Source organism: Meles meles, chromosome 17 (assembly GCF_922984935.1).
Source record: "Meles meles chromosome 17, mMelMel3.1 paternal haplotype, whole genome shotgun sequence".
Classification (NCBI taxonomy): domain Eukaryota; kingdom Metazoa; phylum Chordata; class Mammalia; order Carnivora; family Mustelidae; genus Meles; species Meles meles.
In genome coordinates, this window is record NC_060082.1 from 34,782,426 (window position 1) to 34,809,919 (window position 27,494).

Below are 27,494 nucleotides of genomic sequence, written 5' to 3' on the forward strand. Positions count from 1 at the left end.
AGCAGGCTGTGTCCCCACCCTGTGCCTTCCCACCTTCTGGTTCTATTCTTCTTCTCTCTTTGTCTGAGACCGAGCTCTTGCAGAAAAGATCCTGAGCTGCCAGGCAGCCTCTCTTAAGTAACAGGCATGTTCACACCCCTGCACACGGAGCAGGAGGAGTGCTCTGGAGCTGGATAAAAGGGACACATGTGGACCAGGAGGGGCTGCCATTCTGGAAAGAGATCTGTCCACTGAAGGGGCTTGTCGGTGCCCAGATGTTTAAGCATGTGGTCCGCAGGAACTTTACCACCTGGAGTGGCATCAGCCCCTCGGGGAGACCTGTGTAGTCCCATCAGCTTGCAATGTCTAGGACCCCAGCCCTCCTGGGAGGGAAAGTGAAGGACACAGTTATCAGAGAGGCTGACACAGGGGAAGAAGAATGTGCTGGAGGGTAAGCTGGTTGGGGGTGGGCGTGATGCAGGCTGGAGCAGCAGGAGAGGGGAGTTGGGGGAGGGTGGTGGGAGGGTGTGGGGCCTGGGGCGGGAGATGAAAAGAACTCCCCGAGTGAGAATCTGGCCCCGATGATGAATGGGGTGTGAGAGAAGAGCCGGGAAAAGGGTAAACAGCCAGGAGGGAAGCAGGAGGGAGGGAGGTTGGGGAGAAAGAATGTTGGGGTCAAAGAGCAGAGAATGCTCTCTCGGAGTGACTGGTTCAAGATCCAACATGTTGCACGGCGGCATGGGTGCACATGTGCACGGAGACGGGCTCGGCCACGGCCTCCCCTCCCATGGCCCTGCCAAGGTGTGAGCAAGTCAGCTTCTCTGCCAGACCCATTCTGTGCCCTCTGCGAGAGCTTTCTTCTGCTGTTTTGTTCTTAGAACCCAGGAACCATCCCCACCCCCTGCCCCGTCATAGAAACTGCCATTGGCGCAGTGATACTAGAGCTCACTAAGAACGTCCCATATGCTATGTCACGGGCATACTCCTCCCACAGCCTGTGCGGGAGAGCTCCGCGGGTGAGAAGACAGGCATACCTGAGATGGAATGTTCTAGCAAAGGTACCAAGTGTGGAAGTGAGACTTGGGGCTCCTGTTAGGCTTGCTGCTCTGCTTCCTGGAGTTGGAGGTGCCACCCCCTGAGATCTCCAAGGTGAGACTACTTGCTTCAGGGATCACTCACTGCCTCCAGCTGGGCAAGACTCCAGTCATACCCAGGAATGCCGTTTGGAATGGGGGTGGGGTATCAGGAGCTCAACTCAGAGTTGAGTTCCTGCAGACTCCCGTGAAAGAGGGAAAGGCCTGGTGGGGAGCTTCTGGCCATCCACAGAAAACCATTCAGTTCCCACCCAGCCCTGGCTGGTGGGAAGGAGAAGGGCTAACGCCGGGGGTGGCTGATGGAGAGTCCAGAAGCAGGACTCTGTAAGGACAGAGGCTGGGATACCAAAGTCCCCAGGGCCCTCTAACTGCTCTTACCTGGGGGGCAGAGAATGAGCTGCCACCTCCCCCTCTGAAGACCTGCCCGCTTCCCCCCATCTCGGCAACCAGCCCGAGAGGAGAGCACTGCAGCCCCCCCCTGCCACGGGACGTCTCTCCCACCCACCTTCTCCCGGCTCTCTCCCCTGGTCCTGCTGCTCTTCAATTCCCAGCCCTGGCAGATCACTGATTAATTCGGGGCTGTTTAATAACCCTTCCATTTCGATGAAACAAGCTGTCTTGTTTTCTTTATTTTTAACACCGACTTTCGTTTCTTTGCTAAGCATCGTACTGTCATTTAAATTTCTCTGTCTCCAACCAAGCTGATAATAGACTGGAGTGAGCAGCTGCTTCCGTCCTGGTTATGACAATGATTAGAAGTTAGAGCTGTGCAAGCAGAGAGCTGACCAAGACTCTGTTCTGACGGGTCTGCCCCTGCTTGTAGACTCAGTGCTCACTTTAACGTGATGATGAGAATTCTGGCTCCAGGGGAGCCCAGGGCTTAGCCCAGCCTAGCCTTCCTGGCACCCTGCTCGGAGGGGAGTCATGGGGGTGGAGGGGGGAAGAACCCGCGCTATTTACTGTGGAATTAAGGCCAGCAGCTGCGGGTCATTCTCGCGAGCCCGGGCCAACACGCCACTTCACTTCCAGTGGAGCCTTTTCCCTCAGCTGTATTTACCGAGCAGCAAACAGGGACTCCAGGTTATGGGACCCAGAAGTGGATGGGGATCTCAGCCATCACACCATCGTACCTTTCTGTTCCACAGAGGAATCCCTTCTTCAGGCGCGGTTGTCACCTTCCAACCTCTGTTTAAATTCCCCAAATGCAGCGGGGCTCATTCCCTCCCTGGAGGGCCCCTTCCGGGTCAGGTTAGTCCCTCTCTCTCCTGGCCCCCTGCAGTACTTACACTGAACTTGTGCGAACATCCTTCACGTGCATCCTGACTCCCTTGACATACTGCAAGCCTGTCTCGAGCTGGACGGAGACATGCCTTCCTCCCAGAATACTTGGCGCACAGTACATATTCGATAAATGCATGTTCAATCCAATGAAATCATGTCGCACCAACTTCAATCTCTGCAAATAATGCACCTTTTTTCTACCTGGGCGGGCTCCTGGAGAAGTGTCCATCTTTCTCTACCTGGGCAAGTGTCCTGCCTCTTCCTGTCCTGAGGCTGTAAATGGTGGGCTTCCCAGGGGCCAGGACCCTGCCCTCCAGGCCCTGAGGGACTCCACAGCTGGTGGAAGGCTCGGCCAAGAAAGCTGCGGGCATGCGGAGGGAGCCAATCAGGTGGCCTGGACCAGGTCCTCTGGATCCCAGTTCCCCTGCTCACTCCCTCCATGTTGGCCCTGTGAGAAAGCTCACAGGTGCCAGGTGCACAAACTCTGGCTGGCCTGCTGCTCCCCGGCAGCCTCCCAGCCAGCCCCGTCTGCAGGCAGCTGCTCAGGCCATTGTTTCACCCTCTTCAAGTGCTGACTGCTGAGTCTATAGAGACCGAGACACAAACGGTGCCCACAGTGCCTCCAGGGGAGGGAGGGGCGGCCTGGCCTTGCCAGAGCCATTGACTGTGCAAATAGCAAGGCTTGCGGTGGATGGAGGAAAGCTGCTTGGAGCAATTGAAAAGAGGGGGGCCTTTCTACACCATGCTGAGCAGCTCCACGAAGAGGCAGTCTGGGTGCCCTAGTGCCCGTGGACTGGCAGAGAGCGGGAGATGTCGGTGGTCAGGGAGTACTGCTTCACCCTGAGGTGCCTGCTGGCTCAAAGCCGAGTGAGGGAGGGAGAGAGAGAGAGGAGTGCATGGGTGGCTCAGTCTGTTCAGTGTCTGCCTTTGGCTCAAGTCATGATCTCGGGGTCCTGGGATTGGTGCTTCTGTGTGCTCATTCTCTCTCAATAAATAAATAAAATCTTGAGAGAGAGAGAGAGAGATGGGGGAGGTCACTGGACAGAGCTTCGAACTGGGAGACTGGGAGACCACTGGCTAAGGGCTGGAGAGTGCTGGGCTCAGCTGGGGCAGACACATGTCCTTGCACGTGGAGGGCTCTGCATGGCCACTCCTGTGGGACTCCAGACCGTCTGCACCTAGTTCGGACTCGGGTTTCACATCTACGATATGAGCCTGGGTAAAAGCTGCTATCAAATCCTCAGAGACCATTTCCAGGTAGTCTACATTTAACACCCATTTCTTTTGTAATTCAAGTTGTTTTCTCAAAAGTGATTTAGGAAAAAAAAAAAAATCAAAGTGCCCTGTCACTCTCATTTTCCCACAGCTGGCTCTTGGACAGGGCTGTCGGTGCCCGGGAATCACTCCTTGCAGAACCGCCTTCTGGGGTTCTGCACTTCCCGCAAGGGACAAGGCTTCTTGTGCCTCAGCTGCATGGGAGGGCAGGGGGCTTCTTGGACTGAGAGATGACAGCTGATGCATCTCACCAGCCATCCTCCTGTTGTGTGCAATGATCAGCGCTGGCCAAGGGTCTAATCCCGGAGGTCTACGGTCCAGTCTGGGCTCTGGGATCCAGCTCCCGCCAATGCCCTTCATGCCGAGTCTGCCTCAAATACTCACGCTCTGAGAAGCGCTCTCTCTGCAGGAGAGACATAAGCCTTCCCGCAGGCAGGCTGCCAGAGGGGCCCACGAGATCTGCCCCTTCTGCCATGGGAGGCAGACTCCCAGAAATACGCCGGCTTACGGGTTCTAGAACAGTATCAGTCATCTCGACTCTTAAAGCCAAAGCCACCAAAACCCTAAGGGTAGCACGTTCAGAATTCAAATTCCAGCCACACTGGTTAAATTTACCCATGAGCCATGTATGTGGCCTCAGTGACAGGATCACTACTGCCTTCCCTCTCAGTTTCCTGTCTCCACTGAGACTTTTACCTATTTTTCTATAGAAGAACCTCTAGCATACAGATTTCCTTTAAGTAAAATCTTATTTTCTCAGAGAGCTCCAAACAAATTCAGAGCGAGAGAGAGGAGGAAAGTGTCCCTAGCCTGGCTTTATTCCTGATCTAAATTTTAGAACAGTCTTGCACACTTGTAACAACTGTCATTTTCCAAATCCCGTTTTCCTCTGCCCGCCTCCAGAAACGAAGGGCAGTGGGGGTCCTTGGGTAGTCATGCAAAGCTTTCCTTTCCACTGTACAGATGGAGAGACTGATTACAAGATAAGGGGCAGGAGCCACCTCTCTTAGCAAGTGCTCCCTCTTGCCCCCCTCCTGTGATCAGAAAGCAAATGGTAGACGAGCCCCAGTGGGCAGGTGAGAAATCTTTCAGGAAGAGGAAGAGTGACAAGTGTGACGGAAGGCCCTTTGTTCCTGGGCATTAGGACCTTATTCTGATACCAGACTCTTCCTGGCCATCTGTTCCAACACCCTTCTCAGGGGTTCCAAACCTCCTACACAAGGGTGCCAGGTGGGGCTTCCCAGCGCCACAGGTAATTCTCATCATTCTCCCCAAGTGTCTCACAGCTGGGACCTCTGGTGCAGGGAGCTGAAGGGCTCCACACCCTGGTGGGGAGGGGTCCCCTCAGAATGGGGTGGTGGACTTGAACTGTGTTCTTTTCTGGATAAAACTCAGAGGAGTATTTGCCTAAGAGAAACCCCGGTGGTATGGGTTTTCGTTCCGCACAATGCCAAAGGACTTGTCAGGAAGGCCTAGGTGGCTGGGGTGAGGGTGCGCGGGCCAGTCTGACCTCCTCTCTCTGGGACGCACCACCAACGGCCAGCATGGCGTGTGTGGAGAGCAGGTAGAGCTTGCTGGCCCAAGAGAGGGCTCTTGTGTCTGGGGACAGGGAAGGAGTGGTCTTCCCGTCTAGCCTTGACCAAGGCTCCTGCTGAGGACAGTGGAGAAAATAAGTTCTTCTCCCTCAGGTATCTCTGTTGCTCAGAAGAAAAAAAAAAAAGGGTAAGCCTGGGGAGCAGTCATGGGAGGCCAGAGGTCAGAGGCCAACGTAATATTTACCCAGCCCAGCCGAGGCCTTTCGCTTTTATAAAGCAGGAAACCACTTCAAAGCAGCAACATCCCCTCTTGCCACTTCTGTCTGCTCTCTGGTCCCTCTGCCTTACAGGGAACGTAGGGATTTTTTATCTCCTTTTCCTCTCCTCCTGAACTTTCCCTCTCTCCCTTAATGGGAGGAGCCTCTGCTCTGTCTCCTGCTCAGAGAAGTTCCACAGTTTGTCCAGAGTTGCGGAGCAGTGATGAAGCCAGGGCTTCCCCGACATTCTGAGCCTCTTCTTGTCCCTAGATTTCTCGTTGGCCCCGAGAGTGAGTGGCCGACCACTTTGGGACATGCGCAGGTGCTGGGTTAGTTCCTTCTCTGAAGCCCGCATTCTACAGCCCGAGCTGAAAGCAGAAAATGAGGACAGGAAGAGGCCCCAGACCCTAGAGCCTAGTGGTTCTGTACATATGGGGGGAGGGATCATAACTTTCTTTCTTCACACACACACGTATGTATCACATACACATACGGATCCACATATATTTACACATACACATGCATAGATTAAAGGCCTCTTGAACCCCAAGCATCCCCCCTTGTCCCATCTGTCCCAAGGCAGGGTCTGCCCACCCCAGATCTTATGTGGCCATTTTAAGCTGCAGGGAGAGTATGGCCTTCCACTATAGGATTGGATAAAGGTTTTCCATTGAGTTGAAATCTTCCTCATTTTAACCTCCTTCCATTCATCCTTCCTGCCGTCTTTCTGGACAGAAAACTTAAAAAGAGATTGGTCCCTTCTTCAAGGTAAGGAACAGGGCAAAGGTGGCTGGTGGACTTGGCTTGCCTGCCCAGCCAAAGGGGTAGGGGTAAAATTCGATTTTTTTCTTCTCGGTTCTGTTCAACTTCATGAGTTCATTCAGGTAAGAGTGGATAAGTAAAAAGGAGGATTCTGGATACTGAAATGTGAACACAGATGAGAAATAACATTTCCTGATGAACCACGTGGGCATCTCACCGCCAGGACCGGAAAGGGATACAATTTGCATAGAATGCAGAATGGAAAGCCCTCGGGAGTGTGGGCCATGGGGCTCTTGCTCTCGGATGTTGACTAACAGAGAACAAGGACATGGGGGTCTGCTGACAATCCCAGAGAATGAGGGGAATCAGGGGGTAGTTCTGAGAAACTGAGGAATGGGACAATGTGAGACAGTCCTTCCTGACAGCCAGCTGAAGTTGTCAGGCATGTGAGTCTCCTGGAAATCTCCACCTTCCACTGACCAGAGCCAAAGTTTCCAGGAGCTTCTGTGCCTTCGCCTTCCCGGTCCCCCAGCTCACCGTTAACTCCACCCTGCCGTGCAATAAGGTTTTCTCGGAGGCTGCCTGGCTTAGGTAATACCCCCTTCCCCGAAGCTTACTATTTCTTGGAGGGAGCAGCTCGTACTTTTTCATCCCTGTTTTGGTGCAACTCCATGGCCAGCACGGCACAAGTCAGTGACTGAGTTCTATCTGTTTACCTGAAAATGGATTCCACTCTCTGCTTTTGGTGTCTTCCTATTGGGTTCAATGCAAGGGCAGGACGGGTGGCGTACCGATCAATATACCAAGGGTAAAGTTGGAGGGGATGTCCTGGGGTCCTCCCTCCTCCCCTCTTCCATCCCCTGCAAACCCAAGCAAGCCACTAAGATGGGAAGGGAGGGTGCTTAAAGACAGGAGGAGAAAGCCTGGCGTGAGCTCCTTGACCGCGTAGACAAGCACCGGAGGGACCTCTGTCCTCTCTCTCTCTCTGTCTCTCTCAGCTTCAGAGAGGACGTTGTTGTGGGGGGCACGGAGGAAAGAGGTTCATTCATGGGCTGCTCACGCTGAGCCCCGGGATCCCTCCCCCTCTTCCTTCTCAAAGACAAGTTGAACTTTCCGAGGACAACGCCACTGCCTTTTATCTCTCACGCTGAAAGGAATTTTAGCCAAGGAAAAGCAGAATTAAATTTTCATAACATGACACATTTATCCTGTTTTTCTTTTTTCTTTTCTCTTTCCTCCCTTCCTTCCCTCCGCTTGACCCCAGGTAAACAGGAGCCGAAGGGAAGCGGAGATGCGGCATCAGAGGCTGGTATCAGAGCTGAAAAGAAGCGGGTCTCTGGCCCCCTGCCCGTCCCCGGACGTCCATCTTTTTCCAGACCCCCGTTAGCCCGTTATTATCTCCTCAGATGAGAAAAGCCTCTGCACTCTGTTCCCTCTCCAAACTGTCCTCTGCTGAGACAAAAGGGGGGAATTATGATTCAGAGAAAGGCTCCCACAGAGAATATGAAGATGAAGATGGAATCAGTGAGGCAACGTTGACATGCGTTCGGTTCCTGAAAACTGTTTCTAAAAGAGTCACCTCAGGAGCAGTTTTGCCACCACCTGGGAAGATCTTAAAAATCCACACTTGGGGAGCTGGAAGGGGGTGGGAGGGGGAGGCATGTGAAGGCACCTTGGGCTTGGGCCAAGAACTTCCGCTGCTGATAAAGAAAGGCAAGAGCCTCTTGGCGGGCAGGCCAGCAGACTGCACTGCCTGCTACTCGAGAGGGCACCCCTTCCCCAGGGCCCACCCCCAGATGCACGCTGTCGGGGCCTGCTGGGGCACCCCCACTTAATGCCGCCGACGCCTTTCCCAGACGGCGGCCCGGAGGTCCCACTGGCAATAGGACCCTGCCAGTTGTAGTCTCTGGGTAGTGACAGCTGGGAGTTCCTAATATATCTATTTCTTTCTTCTCAAAAAAAAAAAAAAAAAAAAAAAAAAAAAAAGGCACAAAAACCACTGTTTAGGGCCAAGCCTGGTTTTCAAGAGCCCCCTCTAGTGGAGATAACCTGCTACTTCAGCTTCCCACTGCAGCCCAGATGGAGCCTCTTCTTGCCTGGGAAAATTGAGCAGAGCTCCCTTCTGCCTACACTGTTCTTTCCCACTTGCTTTCGGTGTTTGCTCTCAGCTCTTTGTGCCCCGTTTACTCTGTCAGTCTCTCCATCCTTATCTTCCTTTCCCGTCATCCTGCTTCTCTGTGTGTCTGTGACTGTTTCTCCATCTGGACTCGGGCTTTCCACGTGTGCCTTTGCTCCTGATTCTTGCTGGTCTGCCTGCTTGGTTCATCTGCTGGCTATTTATTTATTTATTTATTTATTTATTTATTTATTTATTTTAGCTTCTGAAGTTCCAGACGCCAGGTCTGATGAACTGGAAATGCTCTTACATGACCTGGGATCAAATGACTCACTCTCAGAGAGCCTATATGGGGACTTGCCAGCCAGATCACAGAAGTACTAGGACAATCCACAGTTCTGGAGAAGGGAACTTGGACAGGAACTCTCCCCTCCTCTGTGCCCCAAGCAAACCTGGGCCATCTGGGTTGATACATATGTTTGAAACATTGTTGAACCTGATCTTGTGGTCTTGAGTGGAACCAGCCTGCTTTCCTCAATCAATTCTCCCCACCAGTCCCCCTGCTTCCTGGTCACTGAGAGGCATGCTGGCATGAAACAGCGGGCAATGCCTGGGTGAAAGGACAGCTGGCGAGGCCTGGGGGAAAGGGGGTGGCCCTGCCAGGGAAGAGGGGGGAGGGTTCTTGGGGGCCAGGACTGAGCCTCTGGCTGGAGCAAGGAGGAGAGACAGAACAAGTGTTTTGCTGAGCCGGCAGGGGAGGGTGGTTTGGGGGGCGACCCGCAGAGAACACCTGCTGGGCTTCTGGGTTTCTGAGGCAGATCCTTTCCCCCCTAAGCAGGAGATCTGGCCAAGGCAGGGCAGGGGGTTAATGGTTAACCAACTGCAGGAGCAGGGAACTTCTGCACTGCTCAGGCCTATGTCCTCTCCTTCAGCTCTCACCCTCCCCTCCTCCTCTTCCTTTACACTCTTGCCTGGTAGGGACCCTGCTCCCCAACAAAGAACTTTCTCGCCTCTATTTCTGCCCTCAAATTCCAGATGGAACAGTGTGGAGCTAGATAAAGAGGTTCCATATGCCCCAATGCCAGGGAATGGGGGCCCAGAGAGCCGGAGGGCTAAGCCTAGGGGAAAAGTGGCGTCCTGTTCTTACCATCCATCCCTCCCAGGGCGCCTTGGAACCAGCTGTTTGACCCCAGGAAGAACTGCCTTTCTCTGTCTCCGCAGGGCTCACCTTTAGAAATGACCAAAAAAGAAGTGGACGCACACCCAGCCTTCATTTACTCTAATCAGGCATGAAATCTTTGTAACTAAGTGAAAAAACTGTTTCCCATAAGGGAATCGGTTCCATTCATCATTGTTGGAGCTGAGCATATGTGAAGGGGAGAAAGAGAATGTCCACATATAATGAATTGATAACAGACTGCCCCTGGGTGAGGGCGGTGGCGATGGGGGGTGCAGAGGAGAGGTAAGGCGACAGCACCCCCAAGCCGGTTTCCACCAGTTTCCCTGCGGACAGTTCTGAATTATTTGTAGTTGACAGACTGTAACACAATGCTCTGCGCTCTTTACGAGTGGGATGGGGGGTGGGGCGGGGGTAGGGGCTTTGGCTTGGCTTGGAACGCCTTACCTCTCCATTTGCCATGATGGACACAAGTATATCAGGCCCCAATCTGTGTGTGTGTGGAGACAGCTGTGTGGCAGTGCGGAGAGACAGCTGGGGGCTGGGGGGGGGGGGCTTTGCTGCTGGGGATAGGAACCGCCTCCCCCCACAACAAACGTCGTATCTTGGGGAGGCAGCTGTAGAAGAGGAGGCGGGTTAGAGACTATAAACCCCCAAACAGTGACAGCTCCAGCCACGTAAATATTCCATAGTACCTGAACGGAGCGGGGGTGGGGTGGGGGGGAGCTTCCGCTGCTGCCAGCTGGCGCCTTGTATATTTAACTGTGGCCCTGGTTCCTCTCCTGCTCCGGTGCCTTCTGGTATCACGCCCGCAAAATAGAGATTAACGGAATCATCAGAAGTATTCACAAATGGGAAAGGGGCCTAGTGGAGAAGGAGCTGTTCTTTGAGGGTTTTCTTTTTCACCACATTTTAAGGGTAGACTCCAGTCTACCTGATGGGGAACTCCTATCATACATTTACTACACCTGCAGCTTCTGATGGGCAAGCATGTGGGGGGAGGGAGGATGCTCCCCAGCTCTTTGGGAACAGGGATAGGTACTCAGGCCAGCTCTGAAAGGTGAGTCACCAATCTTATAAGGGTATGGTTTCTTTGGGTGGGGGGAATGGACATCGTTTGCTCATGTGGACTTGGGTTGGAAGGCCAACCAGCTCCTCTGCCCTGCTCCAGACTGTGGGGTATCCTGATCCTCCTGTCCTGCTAAAGAGAAGGGCCAGGAGGGGCTTCTCCTGCCAGATTCATGACCCCTGGACAGAGGAGACCTTCTGGTACTTTTACTTTACCCCAGTATCCCCACTGCACATCGTTCCAAATGTCATTTCTATTTAACTGCTTTGCAAGCCAGTTTGCCCCGTTCTAATGCAATTTGCTGAAGACAGTGATGGAACAAGAGAGGGCAGCCTGCATTGCCCTCCCTTTATCAGCGGGTCCCTGAGAGGGAAAGGCTCTTCCAGGTGACGCAGGAGGGCAAGTTCTGGGATGAGGAAGGGTCGGCGAGAAAGGGGGAAATGCCAGGTGGAAGAAGGAAAAGAAAAAACACCTCGCTAGGGTATCTTGACAGATTGGTCTCAGTTTCCTTGGTTCCCTACCCTCTCCCCTCACTCCACATGCCCCCCCCCATTTCCACCCCCTAGGCCAAGGAGGAGAGATCACAGGTAATTAGTTCAAATGGTGCAGTGTGAGGAGAGGGGAAGTTAATGAATTCTCCTCTCTTGCTGGGAGGTCAGAGGGGAGAGGGCAGCTAGCAACTCCAGGAGCTTTCTGGGGTGATTGCACAAAAGTTGTGCATTTATTTAGGAATAGCTGAATTCCTCCAGCCAGAGCTATCTCTTCCAGGGCTCTGTCACTCTGTTGAAGGCCCCAGAACCCAGAGCCTGCCCAGAGGGAAGAACGAAGTTTCAAGGTCTGGGAAAGAAGCCCAACAAGACAGGAGCCTTCTTCTGTGTTGGGGAGGGGACAGCTGAACTTGACTCCTACTCTTAAAACATCCAGCTCGGCCCAGATACTCATCTTAGTCAGAGGCTCACAAACCTTGTCCACCGTCCTTGTGAATAGCAGGAAGAGAATGAATGGATCCCCACATTTTTGTGGGTTCCTCTGAGCTGCTAGAGCCCTAAACCACTGCCACAAGCTACAGCTGGCAGCCCCCCCACAACTGGTCCTGTCCCTATGTCCCTTTCATAGACACTATTGGTATGTGACTGGCACCTTAGGCTCTTCCGTTCCTATGGGAGACCTGATCAGATTCCACTGCCGGGTTCATGCGGCTCTCATTCCTAGACTCTTAAGGGACCTAGAACTCTCAAGCCCTTTATCCACTTCACCCCTATAATCACTCAGAGCTGAGTCTAAGCAGGCAGCTCCTCCTAGGGCAAGGGTCATGCCAAACAGGTAGAAAGTTGTCACGGACCTGGAATGTCAATTTCTGGTGACTCCCTCTGCTCATCCAGACCAGGATTAATATTTACAGAGACTACCTGTGGGATGGATTAAAAGAGCTAGAATGTTCTAAGATCCCTCCATCACTTGCGGGGTGGGGCAAGAAGGAACACATGGAGGGAAATATTTTCAAATGGTTTATTAGGAGCTTTTCGGACTCTGGGCAGCCTCCTACTTCAGCCCCCAACGCTCTCGTGCTGCTCTAACCAGAGAACGGTGCTAATGGGTGCTCAACCACGAGGGAGCACAGAGAGGGTCACGGAACACTTATCCCTACTCAGTGCCTTGGAATCGCTCCCTGAGCCTCAGGGACCCCGCGCGGATGAGCATTCCCCTTCCATTCCCAAGTCCCCTGATCCGACGGAACAAGCAGCAGCCACCAGGGACTGTGGCACCAGAATGAACGCCTCCGAATTCAGCGCTGGCCACAGTGGCCTCCGGCTCCCTGGCTCGTGCAGGCGAGGCCCGCTTTGGGCGCCAGCTCTCGGGACAGCCCCGCCGCCTCCGTGCTCCCCAAAGCCGCAGAGTGCCAGCAGGTGCGCGGCGGGGACGCGCCGCGGAGCGCCCTCCCCGCCAGGAGCCGGCTGCTGGCCGGGAACCCCGGGCGGGAGGCGGCTGCTCCGAGTCCGCCCGCACCCGCGCGCACGCCGCGTTCCGGCCCGCGAAAGTGGCCGAGCCCCGCGCGGGGAGTCGCGCGCCGCAGCCGAGCCCCCGGGCCCGGGGCCGGGACCCCAACCAGGCAGGCGCGGTAGCAACGGCCGCGGCAGGGGCGCGCGCTCGGGGAGAGGGTGGAGGGCGCCGGCGACTCGGAGCGCCCGGCCCCAGGCGCCGCTTACCCAGCTCGGCGACGTCGGTCAGTCCTTCCGCTCCAGGCCGGTCCGCCTCGGCCGCCGGCTGCCGAGGGCGGCGCGCTGCCCCTCTCGCTGCCCGCAGCTCGCAATCACGGGGACGACCAAATCCACATGGAGTCCAAATTCATTAAAATCCACGTCCAGCCGCCAGCCACTTATCTGTATTCCTGAAGTGGCCCCTCGGTCTCCGGTCCGCGCGCCCCTCAGTCCCCCGTCGCCCCGCAGCAGCCCCGCCGCGCGCTGTAGCGGGCTCGCGGGGGGAACCCGGAGGCGCCGAGGGGGCGTGTGGGGGTGGCTGGCGGTGTCTCTCCCGGGAAAGCAGCAGAGCCCCGGCTGTCTTAGGATTTTTCCAGCGCGACTTTCCGGGCTCCTCTGACATCAGCAAGCCCGGCGCTTCCTTCCCTTCTAGCTCCCCGGTTCGGTCACAGTCCCATTTCCTCCGGGAACCTGGCTTTCTAGATCTATTTCGGGGCTGGCTCGGCTAGCTCTTGCGCCCGCGCTCCCCACCGCTCCCCAGCTCGCGGGGTCTGTCTCTCGATCACTCGCCCTCCGGGCTGACAAATTCCCAGCAACTGCGCTCGGCCACCCTCCCGCTACAGTCTGGCGCGGACGCCGCTGCGCCCGGCAGCTCTGGCTCCCGCGGTGGCGGCGGCGGCGGCGGCGGCGGCTGAGTCCTCAGCGCCGGCCTCCCTATATTACCATGCAGCTCATTATCATAGAGGCCGCGCTTGTTAACCCCCTCCCTGCCGGCCGCGCCTGCTGGGCCCGGGCCGCGCCCGCCGCTGGCACCGCCGCGCCCGCCAGCCCCCTGCCCCCGCCCCCGCCCGCCGGGACTGCCTCCTCCGCGAGCTGTCAACAAAGGAGAATCAGGTTTGGCAAAGGGAGGCCTCCGGGCTGCCCGCCCCGAGCCCAGCTCAGCCCAGACCCACCGGCCACCTTAAGTGGCCGAGGGGGCAAGAAAATCTGCCAGGACCTGGAGATTCGGGTGGAGGCCTTGTGAGCCCAGCTGGCGTAGCCCCCTATGCGTAGAGCTCAGGACGCCCGCAGAGTGGGTAAGGGCAGTGGGGATGTGCTCCCCCCACCTCCCCCACCCCTGCCTTAGCATCACCTGTCACCGCGCCCATCCTGCACACCTCCATCTTCATCTTTGATTTGAGTGAGGGGTGAGTGGGGAGGAAGGGACTTTGGCGGATGCGGTGGAGAACCGGGCCTCAGAATTGGTGGGAGCAAATTTCCTCTGCTCGTGAATTTCAAAAAGCCAATAAGCTGTCAAATGAGGTTTGAAGTTGTTATTATTATTTTTCTAATGCAAAGGTGAGCTTTACTCTGAAGTTCAAGCTTCCAGCTCTATTAGGGATCCTGGGCACCTGGCAAGCGTGGGGGGACCCTAGGGGCGCTTTCCATATTCAGGCCCAGGGAGCTTTGCTGGCAGGGCAATCAGAGGTGGAGGTGAAATAACTTATTTTAATAACCTAAGGTGAGAGGTTTCTGGATTCCGGATGGCAATGCCTCGGTTGCTTTTACGACCATTGATTCCGTGCCATAGAGTCTCAGCATGTCCGCAGTGCCTGGATGAGGCTTTCCGAAAGAGGCCTGCAAGCTAGACCCCAGTGAGTTCGCAGCATCTGCGTAGTCCCTGCTCTCAATTAAAGCACAGGCGAGTTTACTCAACATGTTCAAGTATTCGGATAAGCTCCATCTACTGCCCTCTGGTGGCCACGGTCCTCAGTGGTATAAACAGGAAAAAATAAAAAAAAATTAAAAAATCACTCCGGGGAGCCCTGGAGGGAGTCTATGAAATTCTCTGAGCAGGAGCTTAGGAAAAGGGGTGGTGGTAGTTGGAAATTTAGACTCACCGGTGGTCTTGCACAATCGTCCATTCAACACAGTGTACAATATGTGTGTAAGAAAATCTAGGCTTTCCTTCATCTACAAAAATGAGCTAATTCCTCAGAAGTTCTTTCACCACTGTAATTAGCTGAAATTTGTCTCCCTGTGACGTTCACTGGTTATTCCTGGTGGTGTCCTGTGGAGCCACATAGACTCTATCTAAGCTGTTTTCCCTGATCCATACCTGCTTTTTCCTTTGAACTACTTTAACATTTATTGTTGGCACCCCTCCAGGCAATTATCATAAGTTACCCCATATTATTATTTATTTCTCTTTATAAGTAGGTCTTGTCTCCCCATCCAGACAGTCTTGTCTACCCTCTTATCAGAGTACCCTGCATATAAACCACAATTTATTAAAGAATATGATTTGAAGAAGATGCTAGAAGATTTTAGAACAACATTTCTCCCATTTGGTCGATACATGGAACATCAGTCTGGCCAACTACACCCAAGACAGCCAGTGGTAGGGTTGAAAATATCCAACTGATAAAGCTTGAGGCTGAACATGAGGACTTTCTGGTTCTACATCGAATGCTGTGGGACCCTGGAAGGGGGTCCCACATCTCTTCCCCATGCCTCAATTTAATCACATCTTGGGAAGATTATAATACAATTTAAATAATTGTCTCATAACACCTCCCCCACCTGTGGTCCAGAAATAAATCCTAGAATGAGGAGCAAGACAGGATACAATGAAACAGACTCCTCCACCTACCCCATCCTTCATCCTTAGCCTCCTCCATGCTTCCCAAATGAAAGGAGGGAAAGAGAGAGCAAGGGAGAGAGAAGACACATGGAAGAACACATTGTAGGCAGCATAACACAATATCACCAAGTTTCCACATCGTCACTGAACACGGTCTCAGATCTGAATCCTGTGAGGTTACGGGCGTTAGCATAACCACCAGGAGAACAGTAATTCAGTCCACTGAGCCATACCCTGGCTGAAGCATGCTTAACATTTCAGGACCTCAGTATGTCCATCTATAAGATGGGAATTTCTACCTCCAATCTTTACATAGATGATGGAGTTAAAATAGATCTATGTAAAACCATTGGAAGAATTAATAGCATCATTAACATGGAAAGATTTGTTCATATTTTTAGTCCCAATAGGCTAGAATAAATATGGATCTTATTAGTTAAGTACATAATTATAACGATATATCTTGGGAATAAAAAAAGAACAACTCAAGTTCATGGTTTGTATTTAAATGTAACATCCTGTGAAATAATGACAATATACACAAGCTTTGGGTCTTTCAAGGTGCTCTGCTAAGTGCGCCCCTCCGATCACTGGGTACTCATTCATTCATTCATTCATCCCACAAATATTATTTATCGACAATAAGTTTGTGAGATTTCTTTTTTAATAGAATTGTATACCTCATTATCTTGTCACATACTTTTTAAAGAAATCGTGCTAATAACTGTGTTAATAGGCTCCATACACTTGGACCTGTCTATGTCTTCGTGGAACTCAAGTTTCCTGGTGTCTCTCTGGCCTTTGATGTCTTCTTCCTCATCCCGTCCAGCTGGTGTCAAACCTATCACCCCTGGGGATTCACGGAAACTCTGCCAATGCCTTGAAATTCATCCTCATTTCCACAAGGACAGACGGTCCCAGCCCAGCACAGTTCTGGGCAAGTAGTGGGTATTTAATAAATACTTATCAAATGAATGAATAGATAGCTGGATGGCTGGATGGCTGGATGGACGGGCATCTCTTTGTCTTATGCCAAATTCCCATCTTTGGAAAATCCTCATAAGTTCAGCAGGGTTCTCCTTCACCCAACCTGCCCATCTTAGCCAGTGACGGTGCTCCTGAAGCCTCACCCCTGCAAAGTCATCTGTGACTCCTGCACCCTGTTATCCTAACCACACCCCCCGCCCGCTACTGCCTGTTCTTTGCTCGTCATTGGATGGGTGACTTGGGGAAAAAGATCAGACAAGTGGAAGAGGATGAGGCAATAGCATTCTAGAAACGGGGCTGGGTTTTTTTTCAGGGAGAAATGAATAAGTATTTCTCCTGCAGAGGGCAAGTGTGGTTGAGCAGGGCTTCTCAGGCTCCGGAAAGCAAGCCTCAGACTTTGGGGAGACGAGGCCCAAAAGGGCAACCAGCTGATCCCCAGAGGGAGTCCTTTCTCTGCCACTGCAGCAGCTCCAACCCCGCAAATAGACGCCAGCGCAGTAGCCCCTCGATCCCGGGAGGTATTTTTGGTGCTGGAAGCCGGCCATACTTTGGCAGGCTTTCAGCATTAAGTCTGCTCCCTTTCAGAGGTGGTGGGGGGTGGGGGGTAGGTGGCAAGCCATCCGCATTTTGCATGGGAACGCTGCCTGTGAGTGTGTGTGTGCATATATTTAGGGTGCCTGGAATGGGATGGGGGCTGGGCCTGGGAGGCAGCGTGACCTGACCGCTGGGGACAGAGATCAGGGCCTCCCGCTTGCCAGTGTCAACAGGGGACATTTGGGGGAGTGCATGTCCTATAACCAGGCTTGCATTTAGCTCCCAAAGTTGCTGCCAACTCGGGCAGTCTCTACTCCAAATGCGTGTCATCTTTCAGCTGCCCTCACCCCGAGCCTTCAAGGCAGGGACACGTTCCCCTCGTGGGTGGGCCCCTCTGTCTCCCATGCCGTACTTCAGCTTCACCCAGTGGACCCTGGTCACAGGCTCCTCTACCCCCTGCATTGTTAGGAACAGAGGGATGGGTCTGACGGGCCCAACAGGAGTACGTGGGCCAAGTCCCATGCATGCAGGAGAGGCTGCTGGGATGCCAGACTGGTGAACCTCACGCCAGGCCGTGGGGACATGGGCCCAGGACACAGCCACGGGGCCCCGGCTCCGGGATTCTCAGGACCATTCATAAAGATGTCACCCCCCCCCTTGTGTCCCCTCTCATCCCTTCACAAATCCTGCTTTCCTGTGTACTTTAAACAGTAGCGAGCCTGTTAAGGCTCCACTTCAAACAAAGCAGGATTTCATTCTGTTCTCGCTAAACCTCCCGCAAGTGGAGCTTACGTTCCCGTCCCATATACCTTGCCCTCTTTCCCGAAGTCCCCTCCCCTCCCCAATCCATCTAGTATGCTCCTCTGGGAGGACATTATTCTCTGTGAGGCCCAACCAACTATAGCCTAAACCTACCTGAATAATGCCCTGGAACAAACCACAGGAATCCGAAGGTGCAAGGTAAGGGGTCAGGCCGGGAGTCTGGACTGCTGGGCTGCGGGTGTGGAAGGTGAGGGCTGCATGAAGTCCTCTGCTCGCGATTTTGGCTGCTGCTCTGTGCCTACATTGCGAGTCTGTGAAGGGGCCCTCCTTCCTAATTTTTTTCTAGGAGATTCCAAAAAAAAAAAAAAAAAAAAAAAGAGGCACTATTTATTTGGTCCTATAATCCCAGGCTAAGCAGCTCTGTGCCTCAGTTTCCCCATCTCTGAAGTGGAAATGATATCCCTTGCCTTGCATATTATGCTTCACAAGAATCAAATAAGACACTGACTGTGACTTGGAGAGAATTATGCAAGCATATGGGGAGGTTGCCTTAAAATCTAGAAGCTCCTTCCAGAGCCAAACTTACTTCTCCACTGCGGTTAACTACAGTTCATTCTCTTGTTCGGTTTTCCAGGGAAAGTAGTTGGGCTTAGAAATATCCTTCTGCTTATTGGGGTACCTGGGTGGCTCAGCCAGTTAAGCACCCGGCTCCTGGTGTTGCCTTAGGTTATGATCTCAGGGTTCTGAGATAGAGCCCTGTGTCGGGCTGTGTGCTCCGTGTGGAGTCAGCTTGGGATTCTCCCTCTCCCCCTGCCTGCGCTTGTGCTCTCTCATTCTCAAATAAATAAATAAAATTACAGAAAGAGAAGGAAATACGCTTCTGCTTATGAGGTGACTGCGTTGTCTCCCTATTACTCCGGGTCTCTTTCCCTACCATGCCTCCACTGGAAAGTGCTACAGAGCAAGAGAGATTCTGCCTCTGACCTTTGCCTACAGAATCATAAAGCACATGCACATTGGAGCAGGCAGCCAACGTCCTCTCACACCTGCCAGGCAGGCAGAGTGGCCAAGGTGCCTCAGTGAATCCTCCCTTAATTGTCTAGGACTGAGAATGGCATGGACCCTCCCCGCCTGAGGTATATCATGAAGGCGCACTTTCGAGGTCTTCCCCTGCTCGGTAGCCCTCACTTGCCAGGAAGCCCCACATTGAGCTCCCTAGCTCTGATGGCCCAGGTTGATTCGGGGGACACTTGCTCTCCAAGCTTCAGCTGGAACTGGGCTTCCAGGCTTTGTGAGGATTCCGTCTGATGGCGGGCACACCCAGGGCTGCGGGGGTAAGACCGGACAGAGGCAGCGCAGTTTCTTCCTTTGGGATCAGAAACTTTCAGAACCAATAGGAAGTGATCATTTTGTCCAGGTTTCTTTCTTGAGGCAAAATGATACCTTCATTTGCTTAAAATTACCCATGGAAAATGACCCCATCTCAGCCACAGCACTCAGCAGAAGACCCGTATGATATGTAGTCCAGGCCAATCTCATCTTGCGGGGTGAGTATCACCACCCCATTTTACAGATGCAGAAACTGATGGCTAGAGAGTCAAGTCATTGGTCCCAAGGCCACCCAGGTAGCACATGATGTGGTCAGAATTGGAACCAGGGTTGATCTGACATCCATTTTCTCCAGTCTCATTGTCTTCCGAGGAGGCAAAAGTGACGAGACTGTGGGAATCTGTACTTCATGGGAGGCGTCGGGCTTCATCCCTCTTAGCGCCCCACTGCCCCCCTGGAGCCCCTGCAGCGGGGTGGGGCGGGGCTCCTGCAGGTTCATCCTGAGTCATGGAAAGCTTCAGCCCTACTTAGGGTCACGAGTGTCATCTTCTCTTACAAAGGAGAGCATGTTGTAGTTGTTATCGTGATTATTATAAACAATCATACTAATGAGCTCACTTCTTCCCCATTTTGCAGGGCGGGTGTTTAACAATGAGAGCTGGCCCGGAGGAAGGAAGTTGCCAGCACAGACACCTCTCTACCAGCTCCTGTCGCCTCTGCCCTGCACCACCGCCACGTAGGTGGCCATGCCTGCCTTTCAAAATAATGGGATAATTGCGTGCAACGCGTGTGACCCCCGCTCCTGCCAGAGAGCCCGCCAGTCCATCTTTGTGGGGACCCACAGGGAGCAGGGTGAGAAAAACACTGGTGTCTGCCTTTGCCTTGATTGCATTTGTGCCCTACAAACCCCAGCAGAATTGAACGTACATCTCCTCCTAATTAGGGGAGAACGAAGGACAAGAACGATAGCAGAAGAATTTCTTCTTGCCTCGAACTGCAAGCTCTTCTGGGACAGAACACTACACTCTCCCTCTGTCTGCCCCCAGCCTCCGACTCCTCTTTCCTGACTGACACATAGAGTACCTAACACAGAGCCCAGGCCCTCCCAGGGAGTGGAGCTGGTATGTGGTGGGAAGGACGAGGAGGGTCTGGTTGAAAAGCTAGACCCAGCCCCAGGGTCCTGTCTCTGGTTTGCGATAAGGGGAGAGCAGCCACTGGGGACAGTTTGGAAGGCCTCAAGCCAGACCTGTGGGGGCTGGTCCGGGGCCCTGCAGGAGTGGGGGTAGGTGGAACCTCACCCAGGTCTGGCAGAGGGTCAAGTCCATTGCCCCATGCAAAAACAAAGAAACACATTGCTTAAGTAAATCAAATACCCAGCCATCCAGGTGCAGACCCCAGTGCCTGCTTCAATGCTTTAAATCTGGAGCAGCGTGGGAACTGAAAAGGTCCGAAAAGAAATAATCCAGAAATGGTACGAGCCCTTGGCCGGCAGGAAACCACTGCATTATCACCGGCATCGCGAAACAGTTAATAGGCACCGGAATAAAGCTCTTTAGCCTTGCTTTCTGTCTTCTGAGTTTTGAATTCCTAGAAAGAAAGATCCACGCTTTTCCCTCAGTGTCAGTTTGTGAAATAGTCTCTTGCCAGATGTCCCAGGTAGAGTATGACGCAGGAAGGACAGAACAAGAGCCGTTCTCTGCGTCCATCTTTCTTTTCTGACTTTCCTCTTTTCCCCTCTGGGGTCAGAGCACCGTTTTTGCTTGTTTTTGTTTTCTGGAATGGCTACTGTTTATTCAGAATCGCAGTATGAATGAAAAGACTGTTATTTCCACCAAAAAGCAGAGAGTGGGGCCCACTCTCTTGGGAATTGGGAGACCTGGGTTCTGAGCCTGCTTCTGCTCTTCTCTGGCCTTGCATGAGCCCCCTCCCTTGCTGGTCCCGGCCCCTCCATCTGTAAGAAGCAAGAATGAGGCTCCATGCTCTCCTCTCCTAGCCCTGCCTCACTACCTCACTACTCACTACAGGAGGAGAGTCCACCTGTCTCCTCGAAGGATGAAGGAAGGGCAGAGGATATAGGAAAGCCTCCTTGTAGTGGCGAAGACATCCCAGTGCCTAAAAAGTCAGCGAGAAGTGCAATATAGGGACAGAGCTGAGAAATAGGGTTTTGCATTTGAGTTGTCTCGAGTGGGATGATTACTCTCTCTGCCTGCCTTTGATAAACTCTTCTGCTCAGAGCTCTGGCGTTATGAATCTCCCTGAGTCACGGGTGACTCCAGCCCCTTCGATCCATTCAGCCGACGATATTTCTTATTGTTTCAAAGGCTTGAGAGCGTGGCATGGTTGGGTATCGTATATTCATTCACCTTCTCTCTCCTTCCCCCACCAGCCTGGAGCCCCAGCCTCTTGTTTTTCTCGTGGAATTCCCATTTTGTGTGGTTCTGCAAGGTCCCTGACGGCTGTAGGGTGAATCCCAGCCCAGGCTACTGCCCCCAGGTGAGGGAGCCCCAGGTCCCAGCCTCCTGGAGAAGGTGAGAGAGTAGAAAGCCTTCCTTGGTCTCTCGGGGACATCACCCCCCCTGGTGGAACAACGGGGAACTTTCCTGGCTTCCATAGAGCTGGGCAGCCTGGCAGCCGCCCCTCTTTCCTGTGCAGTTTTCAGTGTGGCTAATAATTATTAGCCTGTATTAATCACGACAATGGAAGGGTTGCAGGCCGTTATTTTGAAATGATGGGCTCCAGTCAATGACTGCTTGTGACAGCAAAGGGGAAACATCAGCTCCAGGGAGCCCCCATGTAAATGGGGGGGGGTTGAATGAAAGATCAGGAATAACAGAACGTGTATTTAGTTCCGTTTTCCTCCCTGAAAGGGCCCTGTCATAGTAATTTCCCCTTTCGTGCACTATACCTTGCCATTATTTACAACATCTTCTTGGGAGAATAAAACAACTGTGCCCCCCTCATCTCCCATCTCCTGCTTGCTCCTCCCTCTCCCTCCCCGCCCCCCCCCCCCATCAATTGTGTCTCTTTCTGGAGTTTGGCAAACACAGCGACTTCCTCCTGCTGTGCTTTCAGTGGAGTTGAAATGAATGTGGCTCTAGTTATATTTTTCCCTTAATCATTCTTTTTCTTTTTTGCTGGAGAGCATTTTCACGAAGTACAATCACAGAGGAACAGAATGTCCTGATGTTTGGGTGAGCAGCGTGCATTTCTTTTCTTTTTTCTTCCCTTGAATAAAAATAACACCCGTAACTATAATATCAGAGGATTTAGAGGCCATCTTTCAAGGTTTTTCAGAATCCTGCCCTACCCTTTGTGCACAGTCTATTTCTAACAACCCCTTCCTACCCGCCCCAGGCATACCGGCTTCCCATCAGTCCCTTGAAATTGCTAAGCTCATTTTATTCCCTGAACTTCTGCCCGTGGGATTCCTGCCTTCTGGAATGTGTCATCATCCCCCTTCACGCCCATCCGCCAGCCATCCAATGGCTCAGCAATCTCCAGGATCTTCTCCAGACCCATCTCTTTTCTGCTATCTTGGCCAAGGGCACTTCATGCTCAGTGTGTAAGAGTCTGTAATTGTTCCTACCCACGGCAAGCTTGGTATAGAAAGGCCACTTAACAAATGCTTGCTGAATTCCTGCCCTCATGAATATCTGCCATTTTTTTTTTTTTTTAACTCACTTCAGAGATGTTAGAGATCACCTTCTCTTAGAGAAGTTAAGTACTATGTAGATCACATGTCCGGGAAGTGGCAGAGAAGATAGTAGAACTCAGATGTTCTAATTCCAAGTCCTGGGTCCCCTCTGCTCCGCTGTGCTGTGTTCGCGCTACAGTCCGCTCTGACCTCTTCCGTTACCAATCGGTATGCTTCACTTCAGCACCTGTCTTCTCTCATCAGATTGCAAATTGCTTATGGGCAAGAACCATATCTTATGTTTCTCTTGTATCTAACACTGGAAGTAAAAGTTCTTTTATCACCTGTTAAACCACTTCCCTCCAACTTGTCTTCAGTCTGCCAGAGCCAACAGAAGGTCTTGGTTCTGATGCTGGGGTTTCCTGTGGATCCACACTGGCGAACACCCATGATCCATGTTCCATGCCAAGGCTGACTGCAGGAGCCATCCAGCTCTGCTCCACGGACCTGGATGTCTTTCATACATGGAACGAGATGACACAGGAAATGTCAGGAGGTCAAAGGTCTCCTCCTTTGAGGCATTAGAGATGCCTTGGGTTTCCCTGTTACACCAGTGAGGATAGCCATCAACACCTCGAGAGCTCTATTTAAACACAGTACCATCCTCTCTTCCCCTTGACTGATGAGCTCAGAAAAGATCCTTAACAGAAGAATATGCCAAACTGTTTTGCAATTTTTATATTCACCTCATCCCAGGACCTGAAAATCACCTCCGTGCTTTGGATGAGTTTCAGACTCAAACTAACGCCCACTTCCCTTACTGCGATAACATTTAACAGTTACCATTAATGTAATAATATAATATCGCAAGTTTTCATGTCCATGAGAAGCAGGTAGCTGTAACCTAAAAAGATTCGCAAGCTCAGTTGTCGTTGCTGAGAGCAGAGATTTCAGAGTGGATTTGATTCCTGGCTCCCATACCGATGCCTCTTGGTCTCAGCAGAATGACTCAACTTCTTGCTAACTTCCATCTCCCCCGGCCGTAAAACAGGAAAAGAAGTTGGACATCAAAGTGTTGTGATTAGAGTCAACGGCCGGGACGGTCGTGTAAACCGCAGGGTCTGGTGGAAGAAAATGTGTTATTTACAAGGCCCTTGCTCTGTGCCGCCCCCGTCTGTCATTCACTGGTGGTGGCCTTCGGGGTCGGGGGAAGGACGGGGGACTAGCCTCATTTTCCTCCTCTGCAAAGCAAGAAGCATTGTGTCCGACCTGATGCTCTTTGGTCTTGCAAAGAAAGTCAGGAACTTGGGTAAAACCGTCCCTGTTTTCCAAGGAAACACTGAGGTTTAGGAGATTAAGTGCTTTGCCCAAGGGGATGCGGCTGATAAATGGAGAAGCCAGGATCAAAACAAGGTCTCCCGACTTGCCCCTGCATTGCTCAGGGAGATGCAGGTCTGTCCTTCAAGTCTTTGGATGATTCTATTTCCTTTTAGCATATGCCATCTTTACTTTTGGCCATGCGTTCCCTGGAGAAAGGCATTGACGTTGCCTCAGAGCTATCCGGCTCAGGTAACTCAGTCAACGAGAACACACTGAGCCCACCCTGCTTTGTGGCTCCTTCTCCCCGTCCCCCCACTGCCCGGGGAGATTTTGCCTCTAAAGGCATTAGTGTGTGCTGTGGGCTGCACTGATTGGATTATCTTAATTGTTTGGGAAGGAATGGGGCTCCTGAGTCAGGAATCCCACTGGACAGCCCTGGGCATTGGGGTCTGGTTCCTGTCCCCCAGAGCCATAGCCAAGTATGCAGTTGTTTTCACTTATTTGGAGGAGGAGGAGGACGAGGAGGACGAGGAGGAAGAGGAGGAGGAGGAGGAGGAGAAGGAAGAGAGCAGTTGTGCATGAGAACTTCATCGTGTGACAAAATCGGTCCCTTCCCAGAGGGAAGGAGAGTCCAGTTCGCACTCTCTCTACAGGGCCCCATGGGTCTCACAGTTCCCTCCTTCTCATTTACAACCATTCTTCCTTCCCTCTTACGATATGAACGTGTGGAAATCAGTCCAGAAAGATGTTGCCGTATTAACTCCCAACAAAGACACCCCCACAAAGTTAAGACTACAGCTGTTGCAGTGGAAAGAGACCCTCCAGGCCATTCGGTCTGACCCTCTGTGAGTTTCCTAAAGTTGCCAGAACCAGGAACCATGAGCTGGGTGATTTACAACAATTTCTTCTCTCCGGGTGCCGGAGCTCCAAGTGGGAAGTCCAGGAGTCAGCAAGGCCCTGCTCCTTTGGAATGCTCTAGGGAAGAAGTCTTTGCTTTGTCCAGGTTCTGGCTGATGTCCACAATCCTTGGCAGTCCTTAATATGTAGCTGTATCATGCTAATGTCTGCCTCTGTGTTCACATAGCCGTCTTCTCTCCACCCACGCGTGTGCATGTACGTGTGCGCATGTGTGTGCACATGAACACCTGAGAAGGACGCCCCTCATTGGATTGGGGCACCTTCATCCAGGATGACCTTGTTTTAACTTGATTTCATCTGCAAAGAGCTTATTTCCGAATAAAGTCTTGACCAAGTAGGTGGTCATTCTTTGAGTGCATCTAATGATAAGGCATTTACCATCTTACAAATTTTGAGAGGCCTAGAATATATTACTTATACTCTTGGCACCTGTTATAGTTTTACAGTACTTTTAGCCTGAAAGATTCTTAAATTCTAGCCTAAATTTTCCTTTTGAACCTTAATCCAGTGCAAGGAATGATTTCTCCAAAAGCCTTGGGCAGAAAGATTTTTTCTACCACTGACTGACCTCTTTTCCAAAGGCAATAGGCGAGCCGCCGGGAGGATCCTATCCCACGTCACAGTTTTGTGTGCATCCCCAGTGAGAGAAAGAGACCCAGAATAATCACGATAAAATACGATTAGCATCCCTATAGGACTCTTGCCTTCAAAGCCCTTCTGCCCCCTTCTCTGGCATACATTCAAGTTCAGCAGCATGCTCGTCCACCCCCTCTGGTTTCCTTCACCCCCATAACCTCATTCTTGTGGACTGAATACATTTGTTGCCTTGCCTCACTCTGCAGAAGCCAGAGAGGCCAGAAAGAGCCCTGGATGTACACTGAGACAGGCGATTGTGTCTGTGTGTGTGTGTGAGAGTGTGTTCATGTGTGTGCATGGGTGTGTGTTCACATGTGCCCGCATGCCGTGATTGAAAAGAATCTGTTGGGTTTAATTGATGCATTCGATTACCACGATGACTCCCTCCCTGGAGCTTTCCAAAATAGCCAGATGTACCAGTGGACCCCCTCCAGTTTTTGCCTTTGGTTCAGACTGCGAGCTGGGGACAGGGAATGGTGAGGATTATGGAGACGGGCACAATGGAAGAAATCCCTGAGCCTTATTTCTCTAAGGCTCAGCCACCATCTCCTTCCACCAGGACACCAATTAGACAATCTCCGGCCTGGAGAGCTCTGGATAAAAGCAAAAAGGCAGATGTGGAGGAAGCAAGTGTGCTGTTGCTTCTGGGAGGCCCCCTGCCCCCGGCCAACCCACCCACCCACGGCCTCTCTTCACTGCTAGGATGAGCAAGAAAAATCAAACGGGAGAGCTCATTTAAACTTATTGTAGGAGGAGGGGATTTTCTCAGCCCACTGGCCTCTTCCTCTCAGCTGACGCTGATTGTCACTCGCTAGATACCCGCCTGGCCATGGCTTTTGTCCCTGAAGCCCAGAGAAGCGGGATAGGGTCTGATTTCTGCCTTCTCCATAGTTGCAGACACATTATATTAACCTGCGTGGCTGTACTAGATGTCCAAGACTCTACGCAGCTCCGTTCATACCAGAAGGTGTCCTCTGAGCTTGGACTGTTAGTGGGAATGAGCCCAGAATGGATGAGGGTGTACACACAGCCAGGGAGGGAAAAGCCTGATGGCAAAAGCCAGGAAGGCAGGGAAGTTGGATCCTAGTCCTACCGCTGACTTTAACTGCCCTTCTGATGCAGGCCACAGTCATCTCACCTTAGGGACTGGACTTGATCCCTAAGATCCCCTCTGGCTCTTAAGTTCTGCCTGGGGACAGATGCTCCCGGAAGGGATGAGAAGCCCTGTGTCATCTCTGCCCTCGGGTAATCCTAGGATTGGAAAAGGGAAGCAACTGTTTTGCTAATAGTGACAGAGCTCGAGGCCCAAAATCACAAAGCCAGTTTCATCCTAGGTGTTGACAAACGGTGCGACCTTCAAATGTAATTAACCCTTTCCTACAACCAGTTCTCTTTGAGAGGCACAAACCCACCCTCCATCCGTCTTTAAGTTTTCTCTGGAGAAAATCATCAAGGTAGATGGCATGGCTGGCTAAGTTTTCCTTTTGGCTTTACCAGCGCAGAATCGCACCATCTCCAACAGCAGAGGGAGGGTCAGCCAAGAAGCGTCCCCTGCAAGGGCCTTGTATGTGCTTCAACAGGGCATTTACACGAGTGGCCATTGGTCGACGGCTCCCAAGCTGGCAAAAAGCAGAATCGTGCTTTGTTATTTAATCCACACTCTTGGTGATCACTTTTGGCAATTCTGATTCAGTGGGTCTCGGATAGAACTTGGCAACCTGTACTTTTACAAGTGTGTTGAAAAAGTGGCTTGGGTAATTTGGATGCTTATCCAGGGCTAATAAGCACTGATTTATGCGTTCAATTCAACAGATTTTCATTGTGGCTCTGGCTGTATGGGATATAAAAGAAAAACGCGGGCTCCTGGGTGGCTCAGTGGGTTAAGCCGCTGCCTTCAGCTCAGGTCATGATCTCAGGGTCCTGGGATCGAGTCCCACATCGGGCTCTCTGCTCAGCGGAGAGCCTGCTTCCCTTCCTCTCTCTCTGCCTGCCTCTCTTGTGATTTCTC

The 27,494-nt window shown here is 52.3% G+C and overlaps 1 protein-coding gene and 1 long non-coding RNA gene across 2 annotated transcripts in view; one reads left to right on the forward strand and one right to left on the reverse strand.

Moving 5' to 3' along the window:
• The window catches only part of PLXNA2 (plexin A2), a 210,212-nt gene extending 196,772 nt beyond the window's left edge, over positions 1–13,440 (reverse strand). Inside the window, exon 1 of the mRNA XM_045982465.1 lies at positions 12,753–13,440. The gene's annotated coding sequence lies outside the window, so the exon portion shown is untranslated. The remainder of the gene's footprint in view (positions 1–12,752) is intronic.
• A 6,180-nt stretch (positions 13,441–19,620) lies between these two features.
• Positions 19,621–20,539, forward strand: LOC123928148. The gene is made up of 2 exons (XR_006815627.1): positions 19,621–19,830; positions 19,922–20,539. It is a non-coding gene; the product is annotated as an uncharacterized LOC123928148 (long non-coding RNA).
• The last annotated feature ends 6,955 nt before the right edge of the window (positions 20,540–27,494 follow it).